This window comes from Pleurodeles waltl, chromosome 8 (genome assembly GCF_031143425.1).
Source record: "Pleurodeles waltl isolate 20211129_DDA chromosome 8, aPleWal1.hap1.20221129, whole genome shotgun sequence".
Classification (NCBI taxonomy): domain Eukaryota; kingdom Metazoa; phylum Chordata; class Amphibia; order Caudata; family Salamandridae; genus Pleurodeles; species Pleurodeles waltl.
In genome coordinates, this window is record NC_090447.1 from 1,448,646,738 (window position 1) to 1,448,666,871 (window position 20,134).

A 20,134-nucleotide genomic window follows, 5' to 3' on the forward strand; every position below is an offset into this window, starting at 1 on the left:
CAGTACCTCCCTGGCTGAGTACAACTCTAACCGCAGTCATGCTGTTGGGAATAATTTTTCCCAGTAGGGACTTCAGTCCCCTGCTGGGTCTGCCCACCAGGGTTGTAATTGGCAGTGAGACTACCTGGAGTGCAGCGGTTCGAGTGTGTCGATCCTCAGATGGCCACACTTGTAATGAGGTCCTAAATTTGATTATTACTGCATAGATATCTGATGGTATTAGTATAATATGTTGTAATTCCTCTTCCCAATATGCTTGTACCTTTTAGTTCACAACACATAGGTGATGGTTTATGGTACTGAGTATTTATGTAGGTATTCTAAATATGTGGTTACCTCTTCTAGCCCCAATGAAGTTGGTTGGAAATAATGTATCCTATGACGAAACACGTGTTGGCTAGCATTTGGAAGAAATCTGTGTATCAATGATTAAATGCTTTTCCCCTTTTCCTCAACCAAAACAAAATTGTGCTATATTTTGGCTATTTTTTCAGTTCCTTCCAGGAAATCCACAAATACTGGGTGCCTTTAGAATCCACAAGTGTTGGAAAGTGGACTATTAGTAAGGGCAGGTAGGCACCTACAGTTAGTAATAGGAAACAAAGTCACATTAGATCCAGTCAAAGTCTCAAAAAATTAATCCTTGCTCATCCTTTGGTAGCTTTTCCAACCTCTTCTGCCATGTGCAGCAGTGGTTGGATTAACGTATAGTAATTAAAATTACTTTATGTTAAAAAAACATAGAAATTCACTGAAAAAACAAAGGTTACAGGGACGTTATAGTTAGGATCTGAATTTACTCGTACAAAACCATAGAAATTCAGCAGTTATAGTCAGAGTTATTTCAAGTAACTGTAACTTTCGCTCTAAGGTAACAATAACTAGTGGCTTTGCCATGCACAGCTAATTACTACACACATTATATCATTGATCATATCTTCTATGGCATCTTTGATATTGTCACTGCAACATTTGCATTAAAATTATTGATATGAAAATTGTGCAGGCCAGGAGCTCAAGTTATAGTTACCTTAGGGCACAAGTTATGGTCACTTGAAATACCTCTATAACGTCCCTGTAACCTTTGGCTTTTTTCAGTGAAAAAAAAATAGATATGTATATATATATATATATATATATATATATATAACATACTGGTGGTCACTGTTATTAGTTATAGTTATGACCTAGTTTCCATAGAAAAAGCATTTTTTGACTTGCCGATATCTTTGGCTCAGTTTGACGAATCTTCACAAAAAAGTGTGCCAAAGAATCTTGTTGTGCATGGGAAGTTTTGGGGTGATCTGACAAGCAGGGCAAAGAAAAAGGGGGGGGGGTCAAAAAAGTGCATTTCCCAGTTTTATTTCAATAGGAGTTTTGAAAATCACTAGATGGAATTACACCAAGTTTGGCGGAAAGGTAGCTTTCGACGCAGGTTACCCTTTTTGTTATTTGGTGTAGATCCGTTCAGTAGTTTAAGAGAAATTTTGTACACCTAGAGGTACAAAGGCTTTGTGACTCCTCCCGATCTTGTGCAGGAATCTGATTGGCTGTCAACACTTTAACCAGAGAGTATTGGCAGCCATTTTAAGACTTCAGTCAAGTCTCAAAAACAAAACAAACAAATTAAGAAAAAGGGTCAGGGAACATTTGCCCTAAGCCCCTAGCCTTGGTCTAGGGGTCCCTCAGGCACTGCCCTCCCCCAGGGTTTAAAAGTTTTTTAAAAAAAATTACAGTGAAATTTTTGAATATTCATGAGTTTTGCGATGATTTATAAAAAATTAACAAGCGTGGTGTCCCACTCTTGCTTTTAATGGCATTGTGGAAAAATAGGAGGGGGCTGCACAGGGCCCCCCTCCTAGGATTTATCAAAGCTGCGCGGACTGCCACCTCCCCTGGGTACTGTATATTATGTATGCAGGGGGTTCCCACCTCCCCAGGGCAAATGCTGTAAATTAAATGCGGGGCTCCGGGGACCACCACCTTCCCATGACAAATGTGTTTGAACTAATGTAGGGGTCTGTGCAGCCCCCCTGCAGTCCGAGGGACTGGCACCTCCCCGGGGCAAAAATAAAATAATGTAGGGGGTCTATTGCAGGCCCTGGGCCTGCTACCTCCCTGGGCAATACACACAATGCATGGTGGACTGCTCGCCCCCCTCCACGCCGTGGGGACCACCACCTACCTTGGGAATAGATAAAATAATGAAGGGGGTTCATCCCTAATTACCCCAGACATTACAGCACTCATAACATCATTAAAAATATAAACGAAACATTAGCAGGCAAATTACTGATCAAAAAAACTGCACAGGGCGGGGTGCAGGATACAGTATCTTATGCTGTGAGTTATAGTTACTTGAAATAACTCTAACTACAACTTCTAAAGGTATCTTTTTTTTTATTCGATTTCCTAACTATATTATCTGTGTAACCTTTGTTTTTTTCAGTGAATATATATATATACACATATACACATATACACATATAAATATACACACACGCACATATACACACAAACACAAACACACATACCACACACTCACACACACAAATATATAGATATATTTATTTTATTGCCAGGCAGCAAAGATTTATTTGGAATTAACAGGGGAAATCAATGCTTTGGGATCCCCCTTTTTTTTGGTCCCTGCTTGAGGGATAGGTGTGAAACTTTCCATGAAAAAGCTGCAGTTTATTTTTTGGAAACTTTTGTGCAGATTCGGCAAACAATGCCAACGTTATTAGCAAGACAATAACAGCTCCCCCTATGGAAACTCTCAATAACTTTACAGTGTTGAATGTACATTATATTTGATGTAAAAATTACATAATGGTTAACTGTTTGATAAGGACACATATTGCCACTGATGGGTCCTAAAGACATTTACAAAAAGTGAACTGTCATATTTCAGTTTGACATTATGCACCACATACCCACGTCTTGAGATCCTGTTTAACAATCCTTACACTTCTCTGATCCTGCCAAGTTGCGGTGACCTTTGTCATTGTTCCCCTGGCAGGTGTCCTTGCTATAAGAACCAGGCAGGAGGGGTTGTCCCTTTCTCTCATTCACTATGGAGGTGCTACCTCACAAAATTGAAAGCTTGATGGTGAAGGGGATGAAATAGAAAAGTTGAAGGAACTTTTGTCTACTATTATTCCGGCATTGTAATTTTGCATATACATGATTTGCTTAATAATAAGCCTAGGATATAAAAGTCTTATAATAACAACCAAGAAAATGACAATTTATTCATGTGATAAATGCTGGCCCTCTGTAAGCTACATGAAATATTGTGGCCTAGATTTTTTCTCAAACTGTGGTTGGCTAACAATAAATATTGTTTGACTACATTAAACTGAAACTCCTAAGATGTTTCAATACCTGACAGAACAACTATTTTTCTATTTTCATATCACAACATTATTCTATTTCATGGCCATTGTTGGTAACTTGTACCAGAGAGAGAAGCAAAACGGACAACTTACCAATGTAGTGGATGATCATCAAAAGAAATTAAGGTTTACTGATTTTTCATATTTTACTTTGCTGTGATAGTCTGTATTCAGGAACCATTACAAGTGTTGTGTAATATAGTTTTCTCATTTTTTATGGAATTCTCTATTAAATGCCCTTCAATTAAAGATGGGAAATATTATGAAAAGTCTGTTCTTACCCTTTCTTGGCATGTATCTCTTTTCTAACATACCTGTTCTCTACCAAGCAGGTTTAGTGCATGGATTATACATGTTTTGATATTTTCACTCCAATTCCCCTCAGTATTTTGGGAAAGTTGGAGGAATCGGTCCTTTTTATATCTCCATTATTGGCCATAAATGTGATTTTAGTAAGTGTGTGAACTACCATAAATTGAAACCTTAAAAGTAATGCTTCCTCCTTTTTATTTAGAGTTGTGGGAACAGAAATACAATGCAGGCGCCTTAAAATATTATCATTTTCCGCCTCAAATATATTAAAAAATTGATTGACATGGTCTAACAAACAAACAAACCCCTTGTCAAAATGCACATCCTAACAAGATCAATATAGCTAACTGTCACAGAGCTAACAGTGACTGGAGGTGGTTGGAATCAGGTGTCTGGCTTTAATAACTCATGTTTTAATATGAGTGTACTTAGTGAAGGGCAAGACCTTCTTCACACTGTTTTTCTTTCTAGAACAATTCAAATTCTGGATATGAAAGAAGAATATTATGGCCAATAATAAAATGTTTTTGGCCTGACAATGACAATTACAAGTCATACCACTAGCCTTCTTCCGGTTCATTTCACTTCTCTCCACTTTTTAAAAAGTCTGCTGGACTTTTTCCTTATTGACTTTCTCAAATGAGTTCCTAATGCTAAATCAATTTTGATTTTGCTTTCTTTATAAATACATCTTTTCAGTTCTCTATGACATCAAATTTTGTCAGCAAAGTCCTCAATAGTGTAAAGCGAACAATAAATGGGAGATGACACAGGTGTATCAGTCAGTCAGTCATAAAACTTTATTCAATTCAATGGCAAATCATAAAAGCACAAACTTAACACTTCATGTTTCAAACAACCTTAAAAAACATATTTTAAGGTGCACATACACACCAACCATTTTCTATCAGAAGTCACAAATAATTTTCTTGATGATGCAAAATTATAATATCATAAAGGGCAAATTTTGTAAAAACAAATCTCTTAAGGAGGTAAGGAACCATATACAAAGTTAAAATCGTTCCTGGGTGAAAAATACAAGTTACCACCCATTAACCATTAAATGCTGGTTTTACAAAAACAAATCTGTTAAAAGATTAAAATGCTTAGATATAATCAAGTTCTTTCTAAGCAAGGAATAATAACTATAGGTGTAGGGGTACCTTAATATGCTAAAATTAGCCATACCGCTTTCGTATGGTCAGTGCTCCGCTTATAAAACTTAAAAATGCATAACATATTTCAGTAGACTCAAGAGAATATAGATAATTAAAACCTCCCCTGTATGAACATGGGCAATATCCCCTCAGAATAGGTAGAAAAAACTTGGATCTCAAGGATTTATAAAGTGCACAAAACAATATAAAATGTATTGTAGATTGATTGGATCAATTATTAGAAGGGCATGGGGCGAGGTTATCAGACCATCCACATTGGCTTGGAAAGGCTACCAAGAAGTGATCAAAGCCCAAGTGGAACCTACTTAAATGAAATCAATATTACAAATTCAGAAATAAAGGTAAATAAAACTGCAGTTGATTTCTAGGAAAGCTTGCATTGCCCAGGCTCAGTAAACTCCCCTTACTCAGTAATTGTTGATGACATAAACTTGCCCTTGTGAGATATGTGGACCTAATTAATAATTTATAGGTTTAGCTTGAGAAGGTATTTTAAGAGGATTGTCAAAAAGCTTGCTTAACCCTATCTCCCCAAAAACACATTTCAAGCATCCCAACCAAGGGATCTTCTCAGCCTTTGCCATGGAAAGACAGTCTGTTACAGATCTCGAAAAATCTAAGTCATGGAAGAGCCAGATTTTGACCCATAGCAGCGGAGGAGCCAGACCAATGCGATCCTCAATGTACTCGAGGCCTAATTCTAAGTGGCAAAAAGGAGTCGAAGCACACCTTGGAGCCATCAACAGACTCTTAATAAATGTGTTCTCTGTTATTTGGAGCTTATTGCAACTACAAGGCCCCACATTTCCTCCCCATGAGTGGCAATAGGAAGGCTTTTTGCATTGTAGAGCATTAGCAACTCCTTCACAGGTTTGTGGCCCAGTTTTGCTGCAAGGAGAGGGCCTCTTCCACTCTACTCATCTGATTTGGTCTTAAAGTCACTAGCTGATCCCATGATAACTGTGAATTAAAGAGAATCCACAAGTAAGAGACATTTTGGACTTTAGAAATGATCTTGCCCTATACCCCAAATTGTTTTGACTTTGTTGACTTGGAGCAACACACCATAACAAAAGACTTATTGTGATTCACTTTTAAATCGAGAGATGATGTCAACTAGACAAACAAATCATTGTTTTTGTGCAGACTCATTGCTGTCCTTGCTAATAGGACAGCATCATCTGCATATAGGAGGGTAGGAATAAAATTACCCCCAATTTTCAGGTAATCCAGTTTCGCTTCCAATAAAACTGCCGCTAGTCCATTTGTGTAAATAAGAAACAGAAAAAGGGCCAGAATGCAGCCCTGGCGGAATCCTTCTGTCAAAGATATCAAATGAATTTTTTCACCGTCAGTATCATATCGAATTCTAACTGAGGTTTGGGAGTGTAATCTTTGTAGGAGGATGACCAGGGGCTTCACAACCCCCAGGTGTATCTAATTTCTCAGAAAACATATTTAGTGCAATTCAATTACTGAGAAACAATTTTGCATAAACAGTTTAATAGGATTTTTTAAGATTAATCACATTTACCATTTTATGGAAACCAATCCATAGAAGGCCCTTTTTCAAAAATAAATTGCATGCCTATTTTTCAAGGTGTGAATGCCAAGATGTAGGAGGCTGGCCTGGTGTAGTGGGTACCACAGGTACTTACACCTTATGGCAGGTCCAGTTATCCCTTATTAGTGCCATGTAGTCAGTGTCTAGAAGCCAGGCTGTCTAGAGGTAGCTGTAGGCAGAGCAGCCAAGGCTGAACTAGGAGACATACAAAGCTTTTGCAATACCACTGTAGTCACACAGTACTTACACTCAAGAAAAGACAATACTTAGAGTTAACAAAAATAAAGGTACTTTATTTTAGTGACACAAGGCAAAAAATATCTTGGAGGCTATACTCCCTTAGGAGGTAAGAATTATACACAAAATATACACTAGTAACCAAAATGAGGTAAGTCAACAGTCATGAAATTGTGCAAATAGTGAAAATCACAATAGGTTGCAATGGGCCTAGGAGGAACACCCAGGGTATTGGGGTTCCAGGAGATCCCTATGGGCTGCAGCATTTCTTTTGCCACCCATAGGGAGCTCAGACAATTCTTACACAGGACTGCCACTGCAGCCTGAGTGAAATAACATCCACGTTATTTCACAGCCATTTTACACTGCACTTAAGTAACTTATAAGTCACCTATATGTCTAACCCTCACTTAGTGAAGGTTAGGTGCAAAGTTACTTAGTGTGAGGGCACCCTGGCACTAGCTGAGGTGCCCCCACATTGTTCATTGCAATTTCCCCAGACTTTGTGAGTGCAGGGACACCATTACACGCGTGCACTACATATAGGTCAGTACCTATATGTAGCGTCACCATGGTAACTCCGAACATGGCCATGTAACATGTCTAGGATCATGGAATTGTCACCCCAATACCATTCTGGTATTGGGACAATTCCATGCATCCAATGGTCTCCAGCATTGAGCCCGGGTACTGCCAAACTAAGTTTCTGGGGTTTTCTCTGCAGCTACCGCTGCTGTCAACCCTCAGATAAGTTTCTGCCCCACTGGGGCCTGAGCAGCCCGGTCCCAGGAAGGCAGAACAAAGGATTTCCTCAGAGAGAGGGTGTCACACCCTCTCCCTTTGGAAATAGGTTTGAAGGGCCTGAGAGGAGTAGCCTCTCCGGGCCTCTGGAAATGCTTTGAAGGGCATGGATGGTGCCCTCCTTGCATAAGTCAGTCTACACCGGTTTAGGGATCCCCCCAGCCCTGCTCTGGCACGAAACTGGACAAAGGAAAGGGGAGTGACCAATCCCCTGACCAGCACCTCCCAGAGGGAGGTGCCCAGAGCTCCTCCAGTGTGTCCCAGACCTCTGCCATCTTGGATGCAGAGGTGTGAGGGCATTATGGACACCTCTGAGTGGCAAATGTCAGCAGGTGACGTCAGAGACCCCTCCTGATAGGTGCTTACCTTTATCTGTAGCCAATCCTCCTCTGAGGGCTATTTAGGGTCTCTCCTGTGGGTTTCTCACCAGATAACAAATGCAAGAGCTCACCCGACGTCAGATCCCTTCCCTGATATGTGCTTACCTGGCTAGGTGACCAATCCCCCTTTCAGGGCTATTTAGAGTCTCTCCGCTGGGTGTTTCTTCAGATTCGGATTGCAAGACTCCAGCAGGAATCCTCTGCATCCTTTAGTTCAACTTCTACTGACAGAACCGCAGCTGAACCCTCTAGGAGCTCTACAAACTGCAACAAAGAAGCAAAGATGACTTCTGCAACATTGTAACTTCAGGTCCTGCCAGCAACTGCAACAGTTTCCAGGTCGTGCATCATCCGATGCCTGCCTGTCTTCAGTCTGCACCAGAAGAACCGAAGGAATCTCCAGGGGAGTGACAGAGTCACTTCCCTGCTTCAGCAAGCACCTCTCTAAAGGCACGACCGGTGGCGTGCGTCCCCTCTCCAGATGACAAGCATGGATCCAACAACACGGGTGGTGGGTTAAAGTGACTCTGACAGTCCCAACGTCCAGCTGTCCAACTTTGGTGTAGGTAAGAGTTTGCCTCCTCACGCAACACAGTACCCCCTTGCTCCATGTGACTTGCAGTTGCCAAGTCTTGTGTGCCATCTTCCAAGAAGGCCCCCAGCACTCCATCCTTTGATGTACAGTTTCCTGAGTGGTTCTCCGACGGCATGGGTGTGGGCCTCCATTTGCACCTTCTTTGTCCCCGTGATGTGGGACTCCTGTGTGCGTTGCCTGGTTTTCTGAAGGCTCTCTGAGTTGTGAGCCCCCTCTGTCTCCCCATCCTGGGTAGAGGCCACCAGGTCTCTCCTGGTCCCAGGCAGCGCCATCTTCCGCTAACAGTGAGTTTTGCATGTGCCAAGGCCTGTTGATGGAATCTAGCGATGCAAACCAGATTACAATCATCCATCGGGCGTGGGACATCTTCTGCACCAACCAGGAACCCGCATCTGTCTTTTTGGGTGCATAACTGACTTTTTCTTCTCACCGGTGGTTCTTCTTTTGCACCTTCATCGGGTTAGCAGGGACTCCTGTTCTCCCTGGACTCTTCAGTAGTTCTTGGACTTGGTCCGCTTCTTCCACAGGTCTTCAGGTTCAGGAATCCATCTTTGGTGTCTTGCCATCTCTTCTGGTTCTTGCATAGTCTTCTATCACGACTTCTTGTGTGTTTCAGGAAACTTACTGTGATTTACTCCAGATTTCCAGGTCTCTCGGGTGGGTTCTATTACTTACCTTTGGTGTTTTCTTACACTCCCAGTGACCCTCTACATGTTACACTTGCCTAGGTGGGAAAACGACTTAGGCATTCCACTATTTTAGTATATTGTTTGTGTTCCCCCTAGGCCCATTGCAATCTATTGTGATTTTCACTATTTGCATTGTTTTCTGAATGTGTACTTACCTGTTTTTGGATACTAGGGTATATATTGTGTTTATTACTTACCTCCTAAGGGAGTATAAACTCTAAGGTGTTTTTGGCATTTGTGTCACCAAAATAAAGAACCTTTATTTTTGCAACACTGCATATTTTCTTTCATGTGTGTGAGTACTGTGTGACTACAGTGGTATTGCAAGAGCTTTGAGTGTCTCCTAGTTCAGCATTGGCTGCTCTGTTAGCCTAGCTGCTAGATGTAGGAGGCTGGCCTGACTTATAGTGGGTACCTTGTGGTACTTACACCGTGTGCCAGGTCCAGTTATCCCTTATTAGTAGATTAGAGGGGTTCTAGCAGCTTATCCTGATAGAGGTAGCTATAACAGACCAGCTTAGGCTGAACTAGGAGACATGCAAAGCTCCTACTATACCACTTATATCACTTAGCACAATATAACAAGAACACACAATACTCAGAGTTAATAAAAATAAAGGTACTTTATTTTTGTGACAATATGCCAAAAATATCTCAGAGGATCAATCAATCAATCAATGACACTTATAAAGCGCGCTACATACCCGTAGGGTCTCAAGGCCCTGGGTGGGAGGGGGGTGCCGCTACTGCTCGAATAGCCAGGTCTTCAGCTTCTTCCTGAAGGAGAGGTGGTCTTGGGTCAGGCGCAGGTCGGTCGGGAGGGAGTTCCAGTTCTTGGTGGCCAGGTAGGAGAAGGACCTTCCTCCTGTAGTCGCTCTTCGGATGCGGGGGACGGCGGCGAGGGCGTGGTTGGCTGATCGGAGGTGGCGCGTGGGAGCGTAGAAGTTGACTCGGCTGTTGAGGTAGCTCGGGCCTTGGTCGTGTAGGGCTTTGTGTGCGTGGGTGAGGAGGCGGAAGGTGATTCTCTTGTTGACGGGGAGCCAGTGCAGGTCTCTCAGATGTCCGGAGATGTGGCTGGATCGTGGGATGTCGAGGATGAGTCTGGCTGAGGCGTTCTGGATCCGCTGGAGTCTCTTCTGGAGCTTGGCGGTGGTACCGGCGTAGAGGGCGTTACCGTAGTCCAGTCGGCTGGTGACGAGGGCCTGGGTGACGGTCCTCCTGGTCTCGGTGGGGATCCACCAGAAGATCTTCCGAAGTGTGCGTAGGATGTTGAAGCACGCCGAGGAGACGTTGTTGACCTGCCTGGTCATGGAGAGGGAGGAGTCCAGGATGAAGCCCAGGTTGCGTGCATGGTCTGTCGGTTTGGGTGCGGTGCCCAGGGCGGGAGGCCACCAGGAGTCGTCCCAGGCGGAGGGTGAAGAGCCCAGGATGAGAACCTCCGTCTTGTCCGAGTTCAGTTTCAGGCGGCTGGTCGTCATCCACTCGGCTACCTCTTTCATCCCTTCGTGCAGGTTGGCTCTGGCGGCGGCGGGGTCGTTGGTCAGGGAGAGGATCAGCTGGGTGTCGTCGGCGTAGGAGATTATGCTGAGGTTGTGTTTGCGTACGATGGCCGCGAGGGGGCTCATGTAGACGTTGAAGAGGGTGGGGCTCAGAGATGATCCTTGTGGGACGCCGCAGATGACTTCGGAGGCCTCTGACTTGTACGGTGGTAGGCGGACTCTCTGTGTTCTTCCGTCGAGGAAGGAGATGATCCATTCCAGCGCCTTGTCCTTGATTCCGATGTTGCTGAGGCGCCGTACTAGGGTGCGGTGGCAGACCGTGTCGAATGCCGCGGAGAGGTCTAGGAGGATGAGGGCCGCTGTTTCTCCATTGTCCATCAGGGCTCGGATGTCATCGGTGGCGGCGATGAGGGCGGTCTCGGTGCTGTGGTTGGCTCGGAAGCCGGACTGTGAGGGGTCGAGGGATCCGTTCGTCTCGAGGAAGGCGGCCATCTGCTTGTTGACGGTCTTCTCGATGACTTTGGCTGGAAACGGGAGAAGCGAGATGGGGCGGTGATTCTTGAGGTCGGTGGGGTCCGCTGTTGGTTTCTTGAGTAGAGCGCTGAGTTCGGCGTGTTTCCAGCTCTCGGGGAAGATGGTGGTGTCGAAGGATGTGTTGATGATGTCTCGCAGGTGGGGTGCGATGACAGCGTCGGCCTTGTTGAAGACGTGGTGAGGGCAGGGGTCGGTCGGTGATCCGGAGTGGATGGAGTTCATCGTGCGGATGGTGTCTTCGGTGCTGATCGGGGTCCAGGCGTGGAGGGTGGTGGTGGGGGGTGGTTGTTCGGTCATGGTGTGCGTTGGTTGGTTGTTGAAGCTGTTGTGTATGTCCGCGATCTTGTTGTGGAAGTATGAAGCGAGGGAGTTGCAGAGGTCTTGTGATGGGGTGATTTCGTTGTTTCCTGCGCTGGGGTTGGAGAGCTCATTCACGATGTTGAAGAGTTCCTTGCTGTTGTGTGCGTTGTTGTCCAACCGGTCCTTGAATGCTGTTTTCTTGGCGGCGCGGATCAGCTGGTGGTGTTTCCGGGTGGCAAGTTTGTAGGAGGTCCTGTTGTCCGGTGTTGGTTCCCTTTTCCAGACTTTCTCGAGGGCTCGGAGGTTCTTCTTGGAGCACTTGAGTTCGTCGGTGAACCATGGGGCCTTCTTGCTGCCGGGTCTGCTAGGCGGGGTCCTCAGCGGGGCGAGCTCGTCCGCGCAGTTGCTGATCCACTTCGTGAGGTTGTCGGCGGCCTGGCTGGGGTTCGCTGAGCTGGCAGGAGGGTGCTGGCTCAGGGAGGTGGCGAGCTGGTCTGCTGTGATCTTGTTCCAGCTTCTGTGGGCGGCTTGTTGCTGGTGTTGGTGGGTCGTCGTTCTCTTGAAGGTGAAGTGGACGCAGCTGTGGTCCGTCCATTGAAGCTCTGTGGCGTGGCTGAAGAGGATGTCTGTGCTGGATGAGAAGACGGCGTCGAGTGTGTGTCCGGCGAGGTGGGTGGGGGTGGACACCAGTTGCTTGAGTCCCAGGTTGGCGAGGTTGTCGAGCAGGGTGCTGGTGTTGTGGTCGTTGTTGTTCTCCAGATGGTAGTTGAGGTCTCCCAGGAGGATGTAGTCAGCGGAGGGGAGGGCATGCGGGCTGACGAAGTCGGCGATGTCCTCGCTGAATTGCGTGCGTGGACCAGGGGGTCGGTAGATCAGGGTGCCTCTGAGGGTGGTGTTCGGGTTGGTGTGGATCTGGAAGTGCAGGTGTTCGGCGCTGGTCAGGGTGATGTCGGTGCTGGTCGTGATCCGGATGGTGTTTCTGTGGATGATGGCGATGCCTCCTCCCATCTGGTTGGCGTTTCGGTCCCTCCGGACGATCTTGTAGCCCTCTGGGATAGCGATGGCGATGTCGGGAGCTGAAGAGGCGTTCATCCAGGTCTCCGTGAGGAAGGCAACGTCCGGGGCGGTGGCGTCTAGGAGGTTCCAGAGTTCGATGGCGTGTCTGTGGACGGAGCGGGTGTTGAGCAGGATGCACTTGAGGTGGGTGCTGCTGGTGTTCGACTTGGCGGGTGCTGGTGTGCGTCTGGTCTGGGTGCGGGAGAACTTGCAGGCGTGGCAGCTGAAGGGTCCGTGGGTGCGTCGTGGTGTGGCTTGGTGGCAGTCTGGGAGTCGGCCGGTGTTGAGAGCGATGAGGGTGGCGGCGGAGTACGTCAGGCGGGTCGGTCTGGATCTTCTTTGGCCAGGGGTCCTGGCGCTGGACGCGATCCGGTCGCGGACGGGCGCAGACGGGCTTACCTTTGGCGCGCCTTCGGCGCACCATCGGCGCGCCCGCTGCGCGTGACCGCTGCGCGTTCGCACGGTCGCCATATAAGGCGAAGTGCGCGGGTGGGCGGGGCAGCTGGGAGGCGGGAGCGGGGAGGGAACAGAAAGGAAAAAGGGGCGTGGTCAGCGGTGGTGGCGGGAAGCGGGGAGCGGGGAGGGAGGTGGGCAGACAGGCAGGAGAACGCAAAGGGCTGAAACTGACTAGAAAAAATACAGGCACAAAAGTCAGACAAACGCTGGTAACACGGGAGGAAAATGAAGAAACTGATTAGAAAAAAATACAGGCACAAAAGTCAGGCAAAAGCTGCTAACACGGGAGGAAAATGCAGTTCAAACAAGCACAAATGCTAGACAAAACAAGCAAAACCGACGCCAGCGGCGTCAGCCGGCAGCGAGGCAGGCAGCGAGGCAGGGGCAAGGCGAGGGGGCACACACAGCAGCTGGTGGCCGTGCGGCGCGGGGGTGTCCCACAAGTGGGTCACACTCACCTGCGTTGCACGGTCGCCATATAAGGCCAAGTGCGCGGGTGGGCGGGGCAGCTGGGAGGCGGGAGCGGGGAGGGAACAGAAAGGAAAAAGGGGCGTGGTCAGCGGTGGTGGCGGGAAGCGGGGAGCGGGGAGGGAGGTGGGCAGACAGGCAGGAGAACGCAAAGGGCTGAAACTGACTAGAAAAAATACAGGCACAAAAGTCAGACAAACGCTGGTAACACGGGAGGAAAATGAAGAAACTGATTAGAAAAAAATACAGGCACAAAAGTCAGGCAAAAGCTGCTAACACGGGAGGAAAATGCAGTTCAAACAAGCACAAATGCTAGACAAAACAAGCAAAACCGACGCCAGCGGCGTCAGCCGGCAGCGAGGCAGGCAGCGAGGCAGGGGCAAGGCGAGGGGGCACACACAGCAGCTGGTGGCCGTGCGGCGCGGGGGTGTCCCACAAGTGGGTCACACTCACCTGCGTTGCACGGTCGCCATATAAGGCCAAGTGCGCGGGTGGGCGGGGCAGCTGGGAGGCGGGAGCGGGGAGGGAACAGAAAGGAAAAAGGGGCGTGGTCAGCGGTGGTGGCGGGAAGCGGGGAGCGGGGAGGGAGGTGGGCAGACAGGCAGGAGAACGCAAAGGGCTGAAACTGACTTGAAAAAATACAGGCACAAAAGTCAGACAAACGCTGGTAACACGGGAGGAAAATGAAGAAACTGATTAGAAAAAAATACAGGCACAAAAGTCAGGCAAAAGCTGCTAACACGGGAGGAAAATGCAGTTCAAACAAGCACAAATGCTAGACAAAACAAGCAAAACCGACGCCAGCGGCGTCAGCCGGCAGCGAGGCAGGCAGCGAGGCAGGGGCAAGGCGAGGGGGCACACACAGCAGCTGGTGGCCGTGTGGCCGTGCGGCGCGGGGGTGTCCAACAAGGATATACTCCCTTAGGAGGTAAGTAATATACACAAAATATACACACAAGCCAAAATCAGGTAAGTAAACAGTTAGAAAAGTAGTGTAAACACTGTAGAACACAATAGAATGAAATAGGGAAAAATAGGCCTAGAGGCAACTCAAATCATATACTCCAAAAGTGGAATGCGAACCACAAATGGCCTCCAGGCCTAGTGTAGTGTGTAGAGGGTCGCTGGGAGTGTAAGAAAACACTAAGGGTGTCCAGATACCCCTCCCGAAGTCCCTGAAAAGTAGGAGTAAAATTACCCTCCTACCCCAGAAAGACAGTAAAGTTGAGATAAGGGATTCTGCAAGGACAACAACTGACTGCAAAGCACTGAAGATTGATTCCTGGACCTGAGGACCTGCAAAGGAAGAGGACCAAGTCCAAGAGTCACGCAAGTGTCCAGAGGGGGCAGTAGCCCACTAAACCCCGGATGAAGGTGCAAAAGGGCTGTCTCTGGGTGGAAGAAGCCGAAGATTCTGCAATGACAGAAGGTGCCAGGAACTTCTCCTTTGGTCAGAAGATGTCCCACGGCGTGCTGGAGGATGCAGAGTTGTTTCCATGCAGAAATACCACAAGCAAGCCTTGCTAGCTGCAAGAGTCATAGTTGAAGGTTTTGGGTGCTGCCAGGTCCCAGGAAGGACCAGGAGGTCGCCCCTTGGAGGAGGAGACAGAGGGGGCACTCAGCAAGATGAAGAGCCCATGCTGAAGCAGACAGCACCCACAGAAGCACCTGAGCAGGCATTCAGAAGATCTGAGCATGACGGTCGACTAAGCACAACAAAAGGGGGTCCCACGAAGTCGGAGTCCAACTCAGCGAGTTGGGCAATGCAGGACTGAGTGCAGGGGACCTGGGGTAGGCTGTGCACGAAGGAAGTCTAGCAACAGTGCACAGAAGCCTGAGCAGCTGCAGTTCACGCAGTATACAGGATTACTGTCTGGTGTGGGAGGCAAGGACTTACCTCCACCAAATGTGGACAGAAGGGCCACTGGACTGTCAGGGACACTTGGATCCAGCTCCTGTGTTCCAGGGACCACGCTCGTCAAGATGAGAGGGGACCCAGAGGACCGGTGATGCAGAAGTTTGGTGCCTGCGTTGGCAGGGGGAAGATTCCATTGACCCACTAGAGATTTCTTCTTGGCTTCCAGTGCAGGGTGAAGGCAGACAGCCCTCAGAGCATGCACCACCAGGAAACAGTTGAGAAAGCTGGCAGGATAAAGTGCTACAATGTTGTTGGTAGTCTTCTTGCTACTTTGTTGCATTTTTGCAGGCATCCTGGAGCAGTCAGCGGTCAATCCTTGGCAGAAGTCGAAGAGGGAAGTGCAGAGGAACTCTGGTGAGCTCTTGCATTCATTATCTGATGAGATACCCACAGGATAGACCCTAAATAGCCCTCAGAGGAGGATTGGCTACAGAGAAAGGTAAGCACCTGTAAGGAGGGGTCTCTGACATCAGATGCTGGCAATGGCCACTCAGAGCTGTCCATTGTGAACTCACACCTCTGCATCCAAGATGGCAGAGGTCTGGGACACACTGGAGGAGCTTTGGGCACCTCCCCTTGGAGGTGCTGGTCAGGGGAGTTGTCACTCCCCTTTCCTTTGTCCAGTTTTGTGCCAGAGCAGGGCTGGGGGATCCCTGAACCGGTGTAGACTGGCTTATGCATGGAGTGCACCATCTGTGTCCTTCAAAGCATTTCCAGACGCCAGGAGAGGCTACTCCTCTCAGGCCCTTCACACCTATTTCCAAAGGGAGAGGGTGTAACACCCTCTCTCTGAGGAAATCCTTTGCTCTGCCTTCCTGGGACCGGGCTGCCCAGGCCCCAGGGGGGCAGAAACCTGTCTGAGGGTTGGCAGCAGCGGTAGCAGCATAGAAAACCACTGAAAGTTAGTTTGGCAGTACCCAGGCTCTATGCTGGAGACCCGGGGATGCATGGAATTGTACCCCCAGGAACAATTCCAGGATCCTAGGCATGTTACATGGCCATGTTCGGAGTTACCATGCTACATATAGGTATTGACCTATATGTAGAGCACGCGTGTAATGGTGTCCCTGCACTCACAAAGTCTGGGGAAATTGCCCTAAACAATGTGGGGGCACCTTGGATAATGCCAGGGTGCCCTCACACTAAGCAATTCTGCACCTGACCTTGACTAAGTGAGGGTTAGACATATAGGTGACTTATAAGTTACTTAAGTGTAGTGTGAAACGGCTGTGAAATAACGTGGACGTTATTTCACTCAGGCTGCAGCAGCAGTCCTGTGTAAGAATTGTCTGAGCTCCCTATGGGTGGCAAAAGAAATGCTGCAGCCCAGAGGGATCTCCTGGAACCCCAATACCCTGGGTACCTAGGTACCATATACTAGGGAATTATAAGGGTGTTCCAGTATGCCAATCAGAATTGGTAAAATTAGTCACTAGCCTGCAGTGACAATTTTAAAAGCAGAGAGAGCATAAACACTGAGGTTCTGGTTAGCAGAGCCTCAGTGATACAGTTAGGCACCACACAGGGAACACATACCGGGCATACTTTATGAGCACTGGGGTCCTGGCTAGCAGGATCCCAGTGACACAGGCAAAAACAAACATACATACAGTAAAAATAGGGGTAACATGCCAGGCAAGATGGTACTTTCCTACACTAGACACTAATTACATTTCACTAATAAGGGATAACAGGACCTGGAAAATGGTGTAGGTACCTTTGATACCCACTACAAACCAGGCCAGCCTCCTACACCCACTACAACCAGGCCAGCCTCCTACAATGTGTAAAGTGGTTGTACAGAACTTTGTACAATAACACAGTGAAAACACTACAAAAAGACAGCACACGGGTTCAGAAAAATAGAGAATAATTATCTGAAGAAAATACTGTTGAAACAATAAAAATCCAATGTAAACAAGCAAAGGTATGAATTTTTAAAGATTAAATCCAATTAAAGCACCTAGAAAACACAAAAGCTCCAACTGGGGCTATCATAGCGTCATTCCCAATAATCCGACACCACCGGTGCCAGTCATGGAGCCACACGGACCCCCAGGTATAGTACCTTTTAAAAAAGACGGAGGACATTGCACGGAGTCGGAAAGAAGCGTCACTAGAGTCGGTGCAGCGTCAGTCCCTTACGGCTTCTAAAGAGGGAGGCACCGGTTCCGCACTGCGAACCAGGTGGAGATGGTGCGGCGGTGTCCATGATGCTTCGATTCCTTGTGACCCGGCGGAGTCGCTGGTTTCAGTCTGTCAGGACGTGATATGTCGACTTCACAGAGCCACGATGACCTTGAGTGACGTCAGTCGCGGCAACGTCAGACTTGCGTTGCTGAAGTCGTTCCGGAGTTGCTGGAGTCGGGTACTAGCAAAAAGCTTGCAGATGCAGTCTTTGCAGTCCCTGAGACTTCAGAACAGGAGTCAAGCTCAATCCAATCCCTTGGAGAGCACTTTTAGGGAAAGGGAGTGTCCCTCCAGCACAGTCAGAGGCCAGCAGGGCAGCAGGGCAACAGAAGGGCAGCAGTCCTTCTCAGCAAAGCAGTCCAGAGAGTCCTTTGGGCAGCAATGCAGGTCTTCTGACAGAGTTCAGGTTCCGGTCCTGAAGTGTGTGAGTTGGTGTGGTCAGAGACGCAGTTACCCTTTCAGCCCAGTCCTGTCTGCCAGGATCCTTTGTGTGAGGGCAGGCCCTGGCCTTTGAAATATAAGTGTCAGGCCCTCCAGCCTTCCAGCCTAGGAAGACCCATTTAGTATGCAGATGAATGCAGATGTGACTGATTGTCCTGTGTTTGTGGTTGTCTGGGTGAGGTGCACAAGGGAGCTGTCAACACGCACAGAGCAGATGTTGATTGGAGACAGTCTGCAAGGCTTTAATTGCAGAGAAAAGCTCACTGTCTAAAAGTGGCATTTCTAAAATAGTAATATAAAAGCTAACCTCACCAATAGGCTGGATTTTCTATTACCATTCTGGTCATACTAAATATGACCTGATTACCCCTTTCAGATCAGAATCTACCACTCAAAAGGTATATGAGGCTAGTCCTAATGCTAGTCTATGAAAGCAGGCCTCACAGTAGTGAAAAACAAATGTAGGAGTTTTTCACTACGAAGACATATAAAAACACATATGTACATGTCCTGCCTTTTACCTTCATAGCACCCTGCCGTATGGATTACCTAGGGCCTACCTTAGGGGTGACTTATATGTAGAAAAAAGGGAGTTTAAGGCTTGGCAAGAACTGTTAAGTGCTAAGTCGAAGTGGAAGTGGCAGCGAAACTGCACACACAGGCCTTGCAATGGCAGGTCTGAGGCATGGTTAAGGGTCCACTTATGTGGGTGGCACAATCAGTGTTGAAAGCCCACTTCTAGCATTTATTTACAGGCCCTGGGCAAATGTAGTGCACTTTACTAGGGACTTACAAGTAAATCAAATATGCCAATTGGGTATGAACCAATGTTATCACATTTAAGGGAGAGGGCATATTCACTTTAGTACTGGTTAGCAGTGGTAAAGTGTGCAGACTCCTAAAACCAGCACAAAAAGTGTCAGAAAAGTGGAGGGAGGCAGGCAAAAAGTTGGGGGATGACCACCCTAAGGCTGTCAGGTCTAACACCCCCCTGAGTATTTGTCTCAATTTGTGATGGCTTTTTCCACAAATTTAAGTAAATTTTGTATTTCATTGTGGCAATTCTAAATGTAAACAGTTTTTTTGCAGACCTAAGTGGCAGAATGTTTTTTGACTTAACGTTGTGCATCAAGTGCAACATGACATCCAGTCAGTATTCAATTGTGATCAATTATTTTCTGTATGTGATGTGTGAGGGATCAGAATAGCATTGTATTCTTACCCAATGCTCTTGCTGTCATAAGTCATAAAGTTAGTTCAGTGACTGCTAATCAGTGCATTTTTTATTTTCTTCACAGAAGTCAATAACATGGTGCAGCAAATCGTGAACGTCCTGCTCTTTACCTGATTCCGAGGAACGCATGTGTGCTCTTTCTTTTTAGATTCAAGCATTTCCAGTCAAATAGAAAATAATTTCGTGCTTAATTCAATCATGCTATTTTGGGGGTGCATTGGAAAACATCAATAAAGCACTCCTCTAAGGATAATTGTGCATTGGGTGTGCATTGGAAATAATCAATAAAACAATCTTCTAAAGATGTGTGTGCATTGGAAAAAATCAATAAAACATTATTCTAAAGATGAATGTGCATTGGGTCTGCACTGGAAAAAATCACTAAAGCATTCTTCTAAAGAGAAATAGTTGTTTTTCACAACACCTCATGTGTAATTTCATTGCCTATCCTGTTCAGTGTGTAGGAGCCTACACAGTAGCACATTTACCCATACTCCCTCATAGTACTATGGTCTTCTACTCTCTCTTCATACTGGTACAACACACCAACACAACACTCTATAAAATCACATGGTTCATGGTGTCCTCCATGACGAATTCCGTGATAAATTGCAAATAATCTGTATTGTCATATCCTAAATGTTCGCCGGCATCATTAACCTCTTGTCTAAATACCAGCAAGACAGGACCAGCAGTACACTTGGCGCCAGTACTATAGGCATGATACTATCTTTTTACTAATAGTACCACCGGATTCCTGACAGTAACCTCCTCCAGAAACAAGCCGGCCGATACGTGTTGTACTGATGTGTATAACCCTACGCAAAGTGGCATAGCCAATGTGTCATGGGCCCTAGTGCAAGGAAGGGAATGGGCCCTCCGGC

General features: G+C 47.0%; 1 protein-coding gene across 1 annotated transcript in view; it reads left to right on the plus strand.

Annotated features, from left to right (window-relative positions):
• LOC138249252 (trefoil factor 2-like) overlaps window positions 1–19,601 on the plus strand; it is a 104,028-nt gene extending 84,427 nt beyond the window's left edge. Inside the window, exon 5 of the mRNA XM_069203222.1 lies at window positions 19,315–19,601. The gene's annotated coding sequence lies outside the window, so the exon portion shown is untranslated. The remainder of the gene's footprint in view (window positions 1–19,314) is intronic.
• Window positions 19,602–20,134: the final 533 nt, after the last annotated feature.